Source organism: Lepisma saccharinum, chromosome 16, assembly GCF_977018435.1.
Source record: "Lepisma saccharinum chromosome 16, izLepSacc3.1, whole genome shotgun sequence".
Taxonomy (NCBI): Eukaryota; Metazoa; Arthropoda; class Insecta; order Zygentoma; family Lepismatidae; genus Lepisma; species Lepisma saccharinum.
In genome coordinates, this window is record NC_139244.1 from 16,634,138 (window position 1) to 16,648,589 (window position 14,452).

Sequence of the window (14,452 nt, forward strand, 5' to 3'; positions counted from 1 at the left end):
TATTTCTATACCGCTTTTGATTAATATTGCCGTCCCTCTCCCGATTGTCCCCAAGTTTACAATAGCCTCGTACCCATACAGGAAGTTAAAATCTACAATACAAACTTCCTGCAAGTATAAAATGTCAATCGAGTGGATTCGGTCAAAGTCCGCAAGCAATTTGCATTTCACTGGCGTCAAGATCCCATTGATATTAAGGGTACAAAGACGAGTGCTGTAATTCATGCACAATAAGATATTATAAAAAAACTGTATATAAGAATACCACGTAAATGTGCATTTTTGGTGCTCAATTACACTAAAGTAAGTATTAGTCCGTAGTGTTTTCAGAATGATGATAATCGTTCATGTGCATGACAATTTACACTATTATTTCTACCTGTTATTATATCGAAATTCATCTTGTAACTCTCTAACATGTAATATATAACATTACACTGTATACACTAGGAAAGTACACAAATTTATGTCGCGCACTACACCCGTAAATCACTCTCATCTCAAAACATAAACAAACATTTCTCCTTACACTAACTACCTAATGGAGGGGGAGGGAAAGGCGATCTGAACCCACATCTAATTAACATTTCACTTTTGTTGGGTCTTCCTGCTGTGTATTACGGACTGCTGGCTTAGAGACATCCTTGTACATTTCTTTTTCTTACCTTCTGTTACCGCTTTCAGTCGTGAACTGGTGCGTTTTTTTTCTATTTCGTTGACCTTTGTCCATAACTTGCTTATCATCTGTGGATTCCTCTTCGGTTTGGGAGTCATCTCCTGATACCATTTCTTGCGATTGTGACGAGGGAAGGGGGGGAGCAATTTTAGGTTGGTCATGTTGTTCATTCACGTTTCCTTCTGCTAGTTTCAAGGTCGTTGTGGGCGAGGAAGCGCCTGGCAGGGAAAGCTCATCACCTGCCTGGCTCTTTTCACCTTCCGATACACAGCTGTTTGCGGGGAGGGGAGGGGCCATCTTATCGCTTATCGAGGCTTCAGGCGTGACCTGGTAGTTACTCGAAAGTTCCTCGCGTTCAACTTCTGCGACCCATGACGAAATTTGACCTTCTGTTGTTAACAAATGGGAAGTTTCCTTTGCTGCTCTCTCTGATGAAACTTTGTTCGTCGGAGGATCAAGTGGCGTCTGTGCGGCACCTTCGGTTTTTTTTACATCTGGGTTCTTTGGGGATTCTTTCATTTCTATGTCCGGGGTTGTCTTGGGTCCTTGAAAACTTGTAGGCTGGTATGGCAGTGGTTGTTCTGGTGATCGGTGGATGGCTTCCGCATATGTTGAGGCTGTCCTTCTTCCTGGTTTTCTACGCTTATCACAACAATTTGAGAGATGTTCTGTAGATTCACATATCCTGCACGTAATCTTTTGACCATAGTACGTTACCCAATATCGATCACCTTTGATAGTGATGTACGATGGAATTGTTTTTTTTTAGCGTCATGCGAATTCGCTTTGTATCGGTACGCGTAGGGTATATATGTTCATCCGTGTACTTTTCATCGTCAACGTATTTCACATCACCATATGTTGTCAGCGTCTGTTGTAGAACGTCCATAAGAAGTTCCATAGGAACTACATGTACATTCACAATTACACTATTTTGATCCGCCCATTCCAGTTTTACCTCATGCTCCCCATTGTCATCAGTGTATACTAATGTGCCTCCCGATCGTAATATTATCTGCTCGCCTAACACTCGCGATATTAACTTTATAAATATATATTGATCGATTTCAATACTAAGCACTTGATCTTCTGTTAGTGACAAATTCTGCTGTATCCACCGATGCAGTTGTATCGATGTCGGTTTTTGTCGCACATTCGTGAAGACCAATTTCACAGTATTCACTCGCCGTACAGACATGGTTCAGAACACAGAAGGAAGACTTAACCGGAATTTCACTCGCTTGCACGTAAATGCTCAACACGGACCGCACGTAGAGACGATGCACCGCGTGCCAGTACTGGCAGCGAACTATCCATTAGGCCACAAGGGCACGCAACAACCAATTCATTTTAACTGTTCCTACCAAACTCATTTCTACGATTTTAGTAATGAAGTTTTTCTTCGCTTTTGTAACTTTGATGAAAAGTACCAAAAGCTAAGGAATCTAATTCAGCAAAAGGAAAAGATTTACCCTTGGCGGGACTCTAACTCGAAATCCCCGATTTAGGAGACCGATGCCTTATCCATTAGGCCACAAGGGCACGCAACAACCACTTCATTTTAACTGTTCCTACCAAACTCACTTCTACGATTTTAGTAATGAAGTTTCGCTTCGCTTTTGTAACTTTGATGAAAAGTACCAAGAGATAAGGAATCTAATTCAGCAGAAGGAAAAGATTTACCCTTGGCGGGACTCGAACCCGCAATCCCCGGTTTAGGAGACCGATGCCTTATCCATTTTTTTTTTATATTAAAAGGAAAGCCCCTAAGCGGAAGCTTTCCCCATCACACTTCATTCACTCATATCATTTACATTTCTATTTCAGGACTTTTCAGGACAGACAATCACAAATACCCATGACTTACCCGGAACTCGAACCCGGAACCCCTGGCGTTGTAGCGCGCTCTGCTAACCACTTCGCCACGGAGGTCGACATCATTAGGCCACAAGGGCAAGCAACAACCACTTCATTTTAACTGTTCCTACCAAACTCACTTCTAAGATTTTAGTAATGAAGTTTTTCTTCGCTTTTGTAACTTTGATGAAAAGTACCAAAAGCTAAGGAATCTAATTCAGCAAAAGGAAAAGATTTACCCTTGGCGGGACTCGAACCCGCAATCCCCGGTTTAGGAGACCGATACCTTATCCATTAGGCCACAAGGGCACGCAACAACCACTTCATTTTAACTGTTCCTACCAAACTCACTTCTACGATTTTAGTAATGAGGTTTTTCTTCGGTTTTGTAACTTTGATGAAAAGTACTAAAAGCTAAGGAATCTAATTCAGAAAAAGGAAAAGATTTACCCTTGGCGGGACACGAACTCGCAATCCCCGGTTTAGGAGACCGATGCCTTATCCATTTTCTTTTATTTTTTTTAAAAAAAGGAAATACCCCCTACACGGAGGTATCCCCCACCATTCACTCTTTTTCTCACTTTTACACTTTTCAATTCTTACATTTTCTTTGTTTCATATCAACTGGACGAACACAAATACCCATGCCTTACCCGGGACTCGAAACCAGAACCCCTGGCGTTTTAGCGCGCTCTGCTAACCACTTCGCCACGGAGGTCGACACCATTAGGCCACAAGGGCACGCAACAACCAATTCATTTTAACTGTTCCTACCAAACTCACTTCTACGATTTTAGAAATGAAGTTTTTCTTCGCTTTTGTAACTTTGATGAAAAGTACCAAAAGCTAAGGAATCAATTTCAGCAAAAGGAAAAGATTTACCCTTGGCGGGACTCAAACTCGCAATCCCCGGTTTAGGAGACCAATGCCTTATCCATTAGGCCACAAGGGCACGCAACAACCGCTTCATTTTAACTGTTCCTACAAACTCACTTCTACGATTTTAGTAATGAAGTTTTTCTTCGCTTTTGTAACTTTGATGAAAAGTACCAAAAGCTAAGGAATCTAATTCAGCAAAAGGAGAAGATTTACCCTTGGCGGGACTCAAACTCGCAATCCCCGGTTTAGGACACCAATGCCTTATCCATTAGGCCACAAGGGCACGCAACAACCACTTCATTTTAACTGTTCCTACCAATCTCACTTCTACGATTTTAGTAATGAAGTTTTTCTTCGCTTTTGTAACTTTGATGAGAAGTACCAAGAGATAAGGAATCTAATTCAGCAGAAGGAAAAGATTTACCCTTGGCGGGACTCGAACCCGCAATCCCCGGTTTAGGAGACCGATGCCTTATCAGTTTTTTTTTTTTTTTTTAAAGGAAAGCCCCTAAGCGGAAGCTTTCCCCATCACACTTCATTCACTCATATCATTTACATTTCTATTTCAGGACTTTTCAGGACAGACAATCACAAATACCCACGCCTTAACCGGAACTCGAATCCGGAACCCCTGGCGTTGTAGCGCGCTCTGCTAACCAATCTAATTCAGCAGAAGGAAAAGATTTACCCTTGGCGGGACTCCAACCCGCAATCCCCGGTTTAGGAGACCGATGCCTTATCCATTTTTTTTTATATTAAAAGGAAAGCCCCTAAGCGGAAGCTTTCCCCATCACACTTCATTCACTCATATCATTTACATTTCTATTTCAGGACTTTTCAGGACAGACAATCACAAATACCCATGCCTTACCCGGAACTCGAACCCGGAACCCCTGGCGTTGTAGCGCGCTCTGCTAACCACTTCGCCACGCAGGTCGACATCCATTAGGCCACAAGGGCAAGCAACAACCACTTCATTTTAACTGTTCCTACCAAACTCACTTCTACGATTTTAGTAATGAAGTTTTTCTTCGTTTTTGTAACTTTGATGAAAAGTACCAAAAGCTAAGGAATCTAATTCAGCAAAAGGAAAAGATTTACCCTTGGCGGGACTCGAACCCGCAATCCCCGGTTTAGGAGACCGATGCCTTATCCATTAGGCCACAAGGGCACGCAACAACCACTTCATTTTAACTGTTCCTACAAACTCTCTTCTACGATTTTAGTAATGAAGTTTTTCTTCGCTTTTGTAACTTTGATGAAAAGTACCAAAAGCTAAGGAATCTAATTCAGCAAAAGGAAAAGATTTACCTTGGCGGGACTAGAACTCGCTATCCCCGGTTTAGGAGACCGATGCCTTATACATTAGGCCACAAGGGCACTCAACAACCACTTCATTTTAACTGTTCCTACCAAACTCATTTCTACGATTTTAGTAATGAAGTTTTTCTTCGCTTTGGTAACTTTGATGAAAAGTACCAAAAGCTAAGGAATCTAATTCAGCAAAAGGAAAAGATTTACCATTGGCGGGACTCGAACCCGCAATCCCCGGTTTAGGACACCGATGTTTTATCCATTAGGCCACAAGGGCACGCAACAACAATTTCATTTTAACTGTTCCTACCAAACTCACTTCTACGATTTTAGTAATGAAGTTTTTCTTCGCTTTTGTAACTATGTTGAAAAGTACCAAGAGATAAGGAATCTAATTCAGCAGAAGGAAAAGATTTACCCTTGGCGGGACTCGAACCCGCAATCCCCGGAATAGGAGACCGATGCCTTATCCATTAGGCCACAAGGGCACGCAACAACCACTTCATTTTAACTGTTCCTACAAACTCACTTCTACGATTTTAGTAATGAAGTTTTTCTTCGCTTTTGTAACTTTGATGAAAAGTAATAAAAGCTAATGAATCTAATTCAGCAAAAGGAAAAGATTTACCCTTGGCGGGACTCGAACCCGCAATCCCCGGTTTAGGAGACCGATGCCTTATCCATTAGGCCACAAGGGCACGCAACAACCACTTCATTTTAACTGTTCCTACCAAACTCACTTCTACGATTTTAGTAATGAAGTTTTTCTTCGCTTTTGTAAGTATGTTGAAAAGTACCAAGAGATAAGGAATCTAATTCAGCAGAAGGAAAAGATTTACCCTTGGCGGGACTCGAACCCGCAATCCCCGGTTTAGGAGACCGATGCCTTATCCATTTTTTTTTATTTTTTTTTATTATTTTTTTTAAAGGAAAGCCCCTATGCGGAAGCTTCCCCCATCACACTTCATTCACTCATATCATTTCATTCATATTTCAATTTCAAGACTTTTAAGGACAGACAATCACAAACATCCATGGCCGAGCCGGGAATCGAACCCGGGACCCCTGGCGTCGTAGCGCGATGTGCTAACCACTCCGCCACAGGGGCCGCCCATCCATTAGGCCACAAGGGCACGCAACAACCACTTCATTTTAACTGTTCCTACAAACTCACTTCTACGATTTTAGTAATGAAGTTTTTCTTCGCTTTTGTAACTTTGATGAAAAGTACCAAAAGCTAAGGAATCTAATTCAGCAAAAGGAAAAGATTTACCCTTGGCGGGACTCGAACCCGCAATCCCCGGTTTAGGAGACCGATGCCTTATCCATTTTTTTTTATATTAAAAGGAAAGCCCCTAAGCGGAAGCTTTCCCCATCACACTTCATTCACTCATATCATTTACATTTCTATTTCAGGACTTTTCAGGACAGACAATCACAAATACCCATGACTTACCCGGAACTCGAACCCGGAACCCCTGGCGTTGTAGCGCGCTCTGCTAACCACTTCGCCACGCAGGTCGACATCCATTAGGCCACAAGGGCAAGCAACAACCACTTCATTTTAACTGTTCCTACCAAACTCACTTCTACGATTTTAGTAATGAAGTTTTTCTTCGTTTTTGTAACTTTGATGAAAAGTACCAAAAGCTAAGGAATCTAATTCAGCAAAAGGAAAAGATTTACCCTTGGCGGGACTCAAACCCGCAATCCCCGGTTTAGGAGACCGATACCTTATCCATTAGGCCACAAGGGCACGCAACAACCACTTCATTTTAACTGTTCCTACAAACTCTCTTCTACGATTTTAGTAATGAAGTTTTTCTTCGCTTTTGTAACTTTGATGAAAAGTACCAAAAGCTAAGGAATCTAATTCAGCAAAAGGAAAAGATTTACCCTTGGCGGGACTCGAACCCGCAATCCCCGGTTTAGGAGACCGATGCCTTATCCATTAGGCCACAAGGGCACGCAACAACCACTTCATTTTAACTGTTCCTACAAACTCTCTTCTACGATTTTAGTAATGAAGTTTTTCTTCGCTTTTGTAACTTTGAAGAAAAGTACCAAAAGCTAAGGAATCTAATTCAGCAAAAGGAAAAGATTTACCTTGGCGGGACTAGAACTCGCAATCCCCGGTTTAGGAGACCGATGCCTTATCCATTAGGCCACAAGGGCACTCAACAACCACTTCATTTTAACTGTTCCTACCAAACTCACTTCTACGATTTTAGTAATGAAGTTTTTCTTCGCTTTTGTAACTTTGATGAAAAGTACCAAAAGCTAAGGAATCTAATTCAGCAAAAGGAAAAGATTTAACCTTGGCGGGACTCGAACCCGCAATCCCCGGTTTAGGAGACCGATGCCTTATCCATTAGGCCACAAGGGCACGCAACAACAATTTCATTTTAACTGTTCCTACCAAACTCACTTCTACGATTTTAGTAATGAAGTTTTTCTTCGCTTTTGTAACTATGTTGAAAAGTACCAAGAGATAAGGAATCTAATTCAGCAGAAGGAAAAGATTTACCCTTGGCGGGACTCGAACCCGCAATCCCCGGAATAGGAGACCGATGCCTTATCCATTAGGCCACAAGGGCACGCAACCACTTCATTTTAACTGTTCCTACAAACTCACTTCTACGATTTTGGAATGAAGGTTTTCTTCGCTTTTGTAACTTTGATGAAAAGTACCAAAAGCTAAGGAATCTAATTCAGCAAAAGGAAAAGATTTACCCTTGGCGGGACTCGAACCCGCAATCCCCGGTTTAGGAGACCGATGCCTTATCCATTAGGCCATAAGGGCACGCAACAACCACTTCATTTTAACTGTTCCTACCAAACTCACTTCTACGATTTTAGTAATGAAGTTTTTCTTCGCTTTTGTAAGTATGTTGAAAAGTACCAAGAGATAAGGAATCTAATTCAGCAGAAGGAAAAGATTTACCCTTGGCGGGACTCGAACCCGCAATCCCCGGTTTAGGAGACCGATGCCTTATCCATTAGGCCACAAGGGCACGCAACAACCACTTCATTTTAACTGTTCCTACAAACTCACTTCTACGATTTTAGTAATGAAGTTTTTCTTCGCTTTTGTAACTTTGATGAAAAGTACCAAAAGCTAAGGAATCTAATTCAGCAAAAGGAAAAGATTTACCCTTGGCGGGACTCGAACCCGCAATCCCCGGTTTAGGAGACCGATGCCGTATCCATTAGGCCACAAGGGCACGCAACAACCACTTCATTTTAACTGTTCCTACCAAACTCACTTCTACGATTTTAGTAATGAGGTTTTTCTTCGGTTTTGTAACTTTGATGAAAAGTACTAAAAGCTAAGGAATCTAATTCAGAAAAAGGAAAAGATTTACCCTTGGCGGGACACGAACTCGCAATCCCCGGTTTAGGAGACCGATGCCTTATCCATTTTCTTTTATTTTTTTTAAAAAAAGGAAATACCCCCTACACGGAGGTATCCCCCACCATTCACTCTTTTTCTCACTTTTACACTTTTCAATTCTTACATTTTCTTTGTTTCATATCAACTGGACGAACACAAATACCCATGCCTTACCCGGGACTCGAAACCAGAACCCCTGGCGTTTTAGCGCGCTCTGCTAACCACTTCGCCACGGAGGTCGACACCATTAGGCCACAAGGGCACGCAACAACCAATTCATTTTAACTGTTCCTACCAAACTCACTTCTACGATTTTAGAAATGAAGTTTTTCTTCGCTTTTGTAACTTTGATGAAAAGTACCAAAAGCTAAGGAATCAATTTCAGCAAAAGGAAAAGATTTACCCTTGGCGGGACTCAAACTCGCAATCCCCGGTTTAGGAGACCAATGCCTTATCCATTAGGCCACAAGGGCACGCAACAACCGCTTCATTTTAACTGTTCCTACAAACTCACTTCTACGATTTTAGTAATGAAGTTTTTCTTCGCTTTTGTAACTTTGATGAAAAGTACCAAAAGCTAAGGAATCTAATTCAGCAAAAGGAGAAGATTTACCCTTGGCGGGACTCAAACTCGCAATCCCCGGTTTAGGACACCAATGCCTTATCCATTAGGCCACAAGGGCACGCAACAACCACTTCATTTTAACTGTTCCTACCAATCTCACTTCTACGATTTTAGTAATGAAGTTTTTCTTCGCTTTTGTAACTTTGATGAGAAGTACCAAGAGATAAGGAATCTAATTCAGCAGAAGGAAAAGATTTACCCTTGGCGGGACTCGAACCCGCAATCCCCGGTTTAGGAGACCGATGCCTTATCAGTTTTTTTTTTTTTTTTTTAAAGGAAAGCCCCTAAGCGGAAGCTTTCCCCATCACACTTCATTCACTCATATCATTTACATTTCTATTTCAGGACTTTTCAGGACAGACAATCACAAATACCCACGCCTTAACCGGAACTCGAATCCGGAACCCCTGGCGTTGTAGCGCGCTCTGCTAACCAATCTAATTCAGCAGAAGGAAAAGATTTACCCTTGGCGGGACTCCAACCCGCAATCCCCGGTTTAGGAGACCGATGCCTTATCCATTTTTTTTTATATTAAAAGGAAAGCCCCTAAGCGGAAGCTTTCCCCATCACACTTCATTCACTCATATCATTTACATTTCTATTTCAGGACTTTTCAGGACAGACAATCACAAATACCCATGCCTTACCCGGAACTCGAACCCGGAACCCCTGGCGTTGTAGCGCGCTCTGCTAACCACTTCGCCACGCAGGTCGACATCCATTAGGCCACAAGGGCAAGCAACAACCACTTCATTTTAACTGTTCCTACCAAACTCACTTCTACGATTTTAGTAATGAAGTTTTTCTTCGTTTTTGTAACTTTGATGAAAAGTACCAAAAGCTAAGGAATCTAATTCAGCAAAAGGAAAAGATTTACCCTTGGCGGGACTCGAACCCGCAATCCCCGGTTTAGGAGACCGATACCTTATCCATTAGGCCACAAGGGCACGCAACAACCACTTCATTTTAACTGTTCCTACAAACTCTCTTCTACGATTTTAGTAATGAAGTTTTTCTTCGCTTTTGTAACTTTGATGAAAAGTACCAAAAGCTAAGGAATCTAATTCAGCAAAAGGAAAAGATTTACCCTTGGCGGGACTCGAACCCGCAATCCCCGGTTTAGGAGACCGATGCCTTATCCATTAGGCCACAAGGGCACGCAACAACCACTTCATTTTAACTGTTCCTACAAACTCTCTTCTACGATTTTAGTAATGAAGTTTTTCTTCGCTTTTGTAACTTTGAAGAAAAGTACCAAAAGCTAAGGAATCTAATTCAGCAAAAGGAAAAGATTTACCTTGGCGGGACTAGAACTCGCAATCCCCGGTTTAGGAGACCGATGCCTTATCCATTAGGCCACAAGGGCACTCAACAACCACTTCATTTTAACTGTTCCTACCAAACTCACTTCTACGATTTTAGTAATGAAGTTTTTCTTCGCTTTTGTAACTTTGATGAAAAGTACCAAAAGCTAAGGAATCTAATTCAGCAAAAGGAAAAGATTTAACCTTGGCGGGACTCGAACCCGCAATCCCCGGTTTAGGAGACCGATGCCTTATCCATTAGGCCACAAGGGCACGCAACAACAATTTCATTTTAACTGTTCCTACCAAACTCACTTCTACGATTTTAGTAATGAAGTTTTTCTTCGCTTTTGTAACTATGTTGAAAAGTACCAAGAGATAAGGAATCTAATTCAGCAGAAGGAAAAGATTTACCCTTGGCGGGACTCGAACCCGCAATCCCCGGTTTAGGAGACCGATGCCTTATCCATTAGGCCACAAGGGCACGCAACAACCACTTCATTTTAACTGTTCCTACCAAACTCACTTCTACGATTTTAGTAATGAAGTTTTTCTTCGCTTTTGTAAGTATGTTGAAAAGTACCAAGAGATAAGGAATCTAATTCAGCAGAAGGAAAAGATTTACCCTTGGCGGGACTCGAACCCGCAATCCCCGGTTTAGGAGACCGATGCCTTATCAGTTTTTTTTTTTTTTTTTTAAAGGAAAGCCCCTAAGCGGAAGCTTTCCCCATCACACTTCATTCACTCATATCATTTACATTTCTATTTCAGGACTTTTCAGGACAGACAATCACAAATACCCACGCCTTAACCGGAACTCGAATCCGGAACCCCTGGCGTTGTAGCGCGCTCTGCTAACCAATCTAATTCAGCAGAAGGAAAAGATTTACCCTTGGCGGGACTCCAACCCGCAATCCCCGGTTTAGGAGACCGATGCCTTATCCATTTTTTTTTATATTAAAAGGAAAGCCCCTAAGCGGAAGCTTTCCCCATCACACTTCATTCACTCATATCATTTACATTTCTATTTCAGGACTTTTCAGGACAGACAATCACAAATACCCATGCCTTACCCGGAACTCGAACCCGGAACCCCTGGCGTTGTAGCGCGCTCTGCTAACCACTTCGCCACGCAGGTCGACATCCATTAGGCCACAAGGGCAAGCAACAACCACTTCATTTTAACTGTTCCTACCAAACTCACTTCTACGATTTTAGTAATGAAGTTTTTCTTCGTTTTTGTAACTTTGATGAAAAGTACCAAAAGCTAAGGAATCTAATTCAGCAAAAGGAAAAGATTTACCCTTGGCGGGACTCGAACCCGCAATCCCCGGTTTAGGAGACCGATACCTTATCCATTAGGCCACAAGGGCACGCAACAACCACTTCATTTTAACTGTTCCTACAAACTCTCTTCTACGATTTTAGTAATGAAGTTTTTCTTCGCTTTTGTAACTTTGATGAAAAGTACCAAAAGCTAAGGAATCTAATTCAGCAAAAGGAAAAGATTTACCCTTGGCGGGACTCGAACCCGCAATCCCCGGTTTAGGAGACCGATGCCTTATCCATTAGGCCACAAGGGCACGCAACAACCACTTCATTTTAACTGTTCCTACAAACTCTCTTCTACGATTTTAGTAATGAAGTTTTTCTTCGCTTTTGTAACTTTGAAGAAAAGTACCAAAAGCTAAGGAATCTAATTCAGCAAAAGGAAAAGATTTACCTTGGCGGGACTAGAACTCGCAATCCCCGGTTTAGGAGACCGATGCCTTATCCATTAGGCCACAAGGGCACTCAACAACCACTTCATTTTAACTGTTCCTACCAAACTCACTTCTACGATTTTAGTAATGAAGTTTTTCTTCGCTTTTGTAACTTTGATGAAAAGTACCAAAAGCTAAGGAATCTAATTCAGCAAAAGGAAAAGATTTAACCTTGGCGGGACTCGAACCCGCAATCCCCGGTTTAGGAGACCGATGCCTTATCCATTAGGCCACAAGGGCACGCAACAACAATTTCATTTTAACTGTTCCTACCAAACTCACTTCTACGATTTTAGTAATGAAGTTTTTCTTCGCTTTTGTAACTATGTTGAAAAGTACCAAGAGATAAGGAATCTAATTCAGCAGAAGGAAAAGATTTACCCTTGGCGGGACTCGAACCCGCAATCCCCGGTTTAGGAGACCGATGCCTTATCCATTAGGCCACAAGGGCACGCAACAACCACTTCATTTTAACTGTTCCTACCAAACTCACTTCTACGATTTTAGTAATGAAGTTTTTCTTCGCTTTTGTAAGTATGTTGAAAAGTACCAAGAGATAAGGAATCTAATTCAGCAGAAGGAAAAGATTTACCCTTGGCGGGACTCGAACCCGCAATCCCCGGTTTAGGAGACCGATGCCTTATCCATTAGGCCACAAGGGCACGCAACAACCACTTCATTTTAACTGTTCCTACAAACTCACTTCTACGATTTTAGTAATGAAGTTTTTCTTCGCTTTTGTAACTTTGATGAAAAGTACCAAAAGCTAAGGAATCTAATTCAGCAAAAGGAAAAGATTTACCCTTGGCGGGACTCGAACCCGCAATCCCCGGTTTAGGAGACCGATGCCGTATCCATTAGGCCACAAGGGCACGCAACAACCACTTCATTTTAACTGTTCCTACCAAACTCACTTCTACGATTTTAGTAATGAGGTTTTTCTTCGGTTTTGTAACTTTGATGAAAAGTACTAAAAGCTAAGGAATCTAATTCAGAAAAAGGAAAAGATTTACCCTTGGCGGGACTCGAACCCGCAATCCCCGGTTTAGGAGACCGATGCCTTATCCATTAGGCCACAAGGGCACGCAACAACCACTTCATTTTAACTGTTCCTACCAAACTCACTTCTACGATTTTAGTAATGAAGTTTTTCTTCGCTTTTGTAAGTATGTTGAAAAGTACCAAGAGATAAGGAATCTAATTCAGCAGAAGGAAAAGATTTACCCTTGGCGGGACTCGAACCCGCAATCCCCGGTTTAGGAGACCGATGCCTTATCCATTAGGCCACAAGGGCACGCAACAACCACTTCATTTTAACTGTTCCTACAAACTCACTTCTACGATTTTAGTAATGAAGTTTTTCTTCGCTTTTGTAACTTTGATGAAAAGTACCAAAAGCTAAGGAATCTAATTCAGCAAAAGGAAAAGATTTACCCTTGGCGGGACACGAACTCGCAATCCCCGGTTTAGGAGACCGATGCCTTATCCATTTTCTTTTATTTTTTTTAAAAAAAGGAAATACCCACTACACGGAGGTATCCCCCACCATTCACTCTTTTTCTCACTTTTACACTTTTCAATTCTTACATTTTCTATGTTTCATATCAACTGGACGAACACAAATACCCATGCCTTACCCGGGACTCGAAACCAGAACCCCTGGCGTTTTAGCGCGCTCTGCTAACCACTTCGCCACGGAGGTCGACACCATTAGGCCACAAGGGCACGCAATAACCAATTCATTTTAACTGTTCCTACCAAACTCACTTCTACGATTTTAGAAATGAAGTTTTTCTTCGCTTTTGTAACTTTGATGAAAAGTACCAAAAGCTAAGGAATCAATTTCAGCAAAAGGAAAAGATTTACCCTTGGCGGGACTCAAACTCGCAATCCCCGGTTTAGGAGACCAATGCCTTATCCATTAGGCCACAAGGGCACGCAACAACCGCTTCATTTTAACTGTTCCTACAAACTCACTTCTACGATTTTAGTAATGAAGTTTTTCTTCGCTTTTGTAACTTTGATGAAAAGTACCAAAAGCTAAGGAATCTAATTCAGCAAAAGGAGAAGATTTACCCTTGGCGGGACTCAAACTCGCAATCCCCGGTTTAGGACACCAATGCCTTATCCAATAGGCCACAAGGGCACGCAACAACCACTTCATTTTAACTGTTCCTACCAATCTCACTTCTACGATTTTAGTAATGAAGTTTTTCTTCGCTTTTGTAACTTTGATGAGAAGTACCAAGAGATAAGGAATCTAATTCAGCAGAAGGAAAAGATTTACCCTTGGCGGGACTCGAACCCGCAATCCCCGGTTTAGGAGACCGATGCCTTATCAGTTTTTTTTTTTTTTTTAAAGGAAAGCCCCTAAGCGGAAGCTTTCCCCATCACACTTCATTCACTCATATCATTTACATTTCTATTTCAGGACTTTTCAGGACAGACAATCACAAATACCCACGCCTTAACCGGAACTCGAATCCGGAACCCCTGGCGTTGTAGCGCGCTCTGCTAACCAATCTAATTCAGCAGAAGGAAAAGATTTACCCTTGGCGGGACTCCAACCCGCAATCCCCGGTTTAGGAGACCGATGCCTTATCCATTTTTTTTTATATTAAAAGGAAAGCCCCTAAGCGG

General features: G+C 41.9%; 1 protein-coding gene and 23 non-coding genes across 26 annotated transcripts in view; all 24 read right to left on the minus strand.

The window, feature by feature from the left end:
• Positions 1-14,452, minus strand: part of LOC146000284 (N-acetylated-alpha-linked acidic dipeptidase 2-like) — a 123,973-nt gene that overhangs the window by 28,248 nt on the left and 81,273 nt on the right. The window lies entirely within an intron of this gene.
• On the minus strand, positions 2,770-2,842 carry TRNAR-CCU (transfer RNA arginine (anticodon CCU)). The gene has a single exon. It is a non-coding gene; the product is annotated as a tRNA-Arg (tRNA).
• On the minus strand, positions 4,511-4,583 carry TRNAR-CCU (transfer RNA arginine (anticodon CCU)). Its single transcript has one exon. It is a non-coding gene; the product is annotated as a tRNA-Arg (tRNA).
• On the minus strand, positions 5,142-5,214 carry TRNAR-CCU (transfer RNA arginine (anticodon CCU)). The gene has a single exon. It is a non-coding gene; the product is annotated as a tRNA-Arg (tRNA).
• TRNAR-CCU (transfer RNA arginine (anticodon CCU)) lies at positions 5,352-5,424 on the minus strand. Its single transcript has one exon. It is a non-coding gene; the product is annotated as a tRNA-Arg (tRNA).
• TRNAR-CCU (transfer RNA arginine (anticodon CCU)) lies at positions 6,410-6,482 on the minus strand. Its single transcript has one exon. It is a non-coding gene; the product is annotated as a tRNA-Arg (tRNA).
• On the minus strand, positions 6,620-6,692 carry TRNAR-CCU (transfer RNA arginine (anticodon CCU)). The gene has a single exon. It is a non-coding gene; the product is annotated as a tRNA-Arg (tRNA).
• Positions 7,040-7,112, minus strand: TRNAR-CCU (transfer RNA arginine (anticodon CCU)). Its single transcript has one exon. It is a non-coding gene; the product is annotated as a tRNA-Arg (tRNA).
• Positions 7,251-7,323, minus strand: TRNAR-CCU (transfer RNA arginine (anticodon CCU)). The gene has a single exon. It is a non-coding gene; the product is annotated as a tRNA-Arg (tRNA).
• TRNAR-CCU (transfer RNA arginine (anticodon CCU)) lies at positions 7,457-7,529 on the minus strand. The gene has a single exon. It is a non-coding gene; the product is annotated as a tRNA-Arg (tRNA).
• TRNAR-CCU (transfer RNA arginine (anticodon CCU)) lies at positions 7,668-7,740 on the minus strand. Its single transcript has one exon. It is a non-coding gene; the product is annotated as a tRNA-Arg (tRNA).
• TRNAR-CCU (transfer RNA arginine (anticodon CCU)) lies at positions 7,878-7,950 on the minus strand. Its single transcript has one exon. It is a non-coding gene; the product is annotated as a tRNA-Arg (tRNA).
• TRNAR-CCU (transfer RNA arginine (anticodon CCU)) lies at positions 9,620-9,692 on the minus strand. Its single transcript has one exon. It is a non-coding gene; the product is annotated as a tRNA-Arg (tRNA).
• On the minus strand, positions 9,830-9,902 carry TRNAR-CCU (transfer RNA arginine (anticodon CCU)). Its single transcript has one exon. It is a non-coding gene; the product is annotated as a tRNA-Arg (tRNA).
• TRNAR-CCU (transfer RNA arginine (anticodon CCU)) lies at positions 10,250-10,322 on the minus strand. Its single transcript has one exon. It is a non-coding gene; the product is annotated as a tRNA-Arg (tRNA).
• TRNAR-CCU (transfer RNA arginine (anticodon CCU)) lies at positions 10,461-10,533 on the minus strand. Its single transcript has one exon. It is a non-coding gene; the product is annotated as a tRNA-Arg (tRNA).
• TRNAR-CCU (transfer RNA arginine (anticodon CCU)) lies at positions 11,350-11,422 on the minus strand. The gene has a single exon. It is a non-coding gene; the product is annotated as a tRNA-Arg (tRNA).
• On the minus strand, positions 11,560-11,632 carry TRNAR-CCU (transfer RNA arginine (anticodon CCU)). Its single transcript has one exon. It is a non-coding gene; the product is annotated as a tRNA-Arg (tRNA).
• Positions 11,980-12,052, minus strand: TRNAR-CCU (transfer RNA arginine (anticodon CCU)). Its single transcript has one exon. It is a non-coding gene; the product is annotated as a tRNA-Arg (tRNA).
• Positions 12,191-12,263, minus strand: TRNAR-CCU (transfer RNA arginine (anticodon CCU)). The gene has a single exon. It is a non-coding gene; the product is annotated as a tRNA-Arg (tRNA).
• Positions 12,402-12,474, minus strand: TRNAR-CCU (transfer RNA arginine (anticodon CCU)). Its single transcript has one exon. It is a non-coding gene; the product is annotated as a tRNA-Arg (tRNA).
• Positions 12,612-12,684, minus strand: TRNAR-CCU (transfer RNA arginine (anticodon CCU)). The gene has a single exon. It is a non-coding gene; the product is annotated as a tRNA-Arg (tRNA).
• TRNAR-CCU (transfer RNA arginine (anticodon CCU)) lies at positions 12,823-12,895 on the minus strand. Its single transcript has one exon. It is a non-coding gene; the product is annotated as a tRNA-Arg (tRNA).
• Positions 13,034-13,106, minus strand: TRNAR-CCU (transfer RNA arginine (anticodon CCU)). Its single transcript has one exon. It is a non-coding gene; the product is annotated as a tRNA-Arg (tRNA).